Raw genomic sequence first — 2,689 nt, 5'->3', positions numbered from 1 at the left:
AATACGAAACATATGGAAACCCATCATTAAACGAAAAATGGCCAACTCCCGCCAAAACGGTCATCTCTCACGGAATCAGTGAAGCGGAAAATGGAAAGCAGAGAAAGTGAAAGTATTTCAACGACCTATAAATAAGTCATCTCTCGGAGGAATCAGTCCAGTCATCACCCGAAGACGATTGTAGATACCAACAATCGAAACGTCGTGAACTAGCGTGACTTGGAATCTCTACACTATTTTATTTTATTATTTTTTTTTTTCATTCCTTTATATTTTATTTATTCAATTATTATATTTTTTACTTGTAGGTTATTTCACTATCATTTCATTTCAGGTTTATTGTTTGCTTAATATAATTATTATCTTCAGCTATTCTTTTTTAATTATTCCCTTTTTACTTGTTTCAGGGATTTCAAATCATTTTATATAGTAGACAATGGAAGTCCGAACTAGTGAAATTCATCACGAAACATTGTCAATCACCTTCAAACAAATGATGATTGTAATAGTGCGCACATGAAAAATTGTTATATCCTATTAAAAAGCAAAATCTGCATTATCCATCACAGTATATTCGTAATGAAACGAGCAAGAAGGTCGAATCTTTCACACCGAAGTTGTAACAGAATAGGCTTGTTTCATGATTTTTGGTTTATAGTTCACTTGATAGAAATTTTAAATTGAAAAACAGTGCACTTGGTTTCATCTCTCAAAGTACCGTAGTTTTCCCGTAATTAATTATTGAAAATCGAATGTGGTAGGGTGGTGACGTCACGGCCCTCTTCCCGCTTCTTTTTTGATTGACCAATAGGAACAATAGAAATAATGGATGATGTTCTAGAAAACAAGAATATTTCTTTTCATTAGAGTATAAAACATTATCTATTGATATAATTTATAAAAAGGGACACTAAAAATGCAAAAGTCAAAAAATGTGACTTCCAACCCCGGTCTCCCCTACTATATATTTGAAATTGGTTGTTTTAACTGAGGTACTATTATTTTCAGTGTTGTTTTCGTTTTTTATATTATACTCTTGAAAGAGTTTTCTATTATGTGCCCTAGACCAAGATCTTGGTTAACCGTATGAGTAATAATCCAGAGTTCCAATTAAAAATAAACGTTTATAACTTTGTGCATAGGTACCTCATCAGAAATATTTATTTTGAATGGAATAATGCCGGTATCTTTGGATGGAGAACCGGGGCCCCACCATTTTCCCTCTATTTTCGGCACCGGATGAACTTCAAACAAACTTTTCACTGCGAAAAAGGCGATCATTGAAAATCTCAAACACTATCACGGCGAGTTTAATAGCCGTGATAGTTCATAATCGAATACGCATACAGGGTTCTCCACCGCTTAGCGAACAGCGTTGCCGGATGCATAAAAATGTATTTAGACTTGGATACTTTTATTATTACATAAAAAAATGAGGATTTGCAATTAATATTATGAGAAATTTGAAGAAAAAATCGAAGTCACTAAAAACTAGCCTCAAATATAAAATTCCTGAAAATCATGAGGTATGAAATTCCGAAATAAAAAATTAAAGTAAAACTTTAATATGAGATGTTCACTGAACATTTTACAATGAAGAGGTCTAACTAATTCGTAGGTCTGTAGATCATCAAATTGTTCTCAGTGAATATTGCCTACGTAATCTTTAGGAAGGTAGGAATTCTTACAGGTCGGGTCTCTCAGATATGAATTTCGACCAGATAGTTCATTATCAACCGAAAAATGTCTAGTCCCCCCCAAAGAAAATTTCACAATTCTCAAAGAACCTATGCGAATGTCCGTAATTATCGTCAGTAAAAGAGTGTGTGTTCGGCGAGTCTTGTCCTACCCCTGCCGATATAAAGGAGATGTCTCCCAGAGACCTGTCCACCTTCCTGGAAAGGACAGGATGGACGATGACCTAGGAGGACAACTCCTTGGGAGGATGTAGAAGAACAGGTCATTAATATATATGATGAATAAGAGTGGCTCCAAGACAGACCCCTGTGGAAGACCATAGGATATTCCTGTATTTTCGATTTGCTGCTCTTTGAAGATGTATATTGTTTCCCACCAGTCAAATATGAACGAATGAGAAAAAGCGCAGGATTTCTTATACCATAAAATTCCAGTTTTTTCGATGGGTGGGTCATGAGAGACACAATCAAAAGCTATCAAGAGATCACATAAAATTAAAGCAGTATGTTTACCTTCTTTGAGTCCTTTCATGATCGCAGCGACAGCTTGACACACAGAGTGTAAACTGTTGATCTACCTGCACGAAAACTAAATTGGTGTTATTAATGAAGAATATTGAATTTTTCGAAATAGACACTTGAACGGGTTTTTTTTTGGAAAGATTTTGACAACTTTGCCAAAGATATAGATTATAGAAATGAGTCTGTAATTTTGAGGGTCTTGGTTATCAATTTTTTTTTAAAATAGGCACCACTTTGGATAATTTGAAGCCACTGGGAAATACATCTCAAACATTACTATGAAATTTATATAATCTAGGTATCCATGACAAAACACTTGCATTGATCCTTTTTCATCATTACATGTTCAAAATACATTGACAGAATCAGTTCGATAGTTCACACTTTTTTTAGGTAGTATTTATTTTCCGCAACATCCAGTATCCTTACATAAATCCCAACCTCCACCTTTTCCAGCTCAAAAAACGATA

Source organism: Leptinotarsa decemlineata, unplaced genomic scaffold (genome assembly GCF_025532065.1).
Source record: "Leptinotarsa decemlineata unplaced genomic scaffold, Ldec_3_MD MMD2_tig00000882_RagTag_RagTag, whole genome shotgun sequence".
In the NCBI taxonomy this organism is placed as follows: Eukaryota; Metazoa; Arthropoda; class Insecta; order Coleoptera; family Chrysomelidae; genus Leptinotarsa; species Leptinotarsa decemlineata.
The sequence above is the reverse complement of the archived record's forward strand: the minus strand, read 5'-3'. Positions refer to the sequence as shown.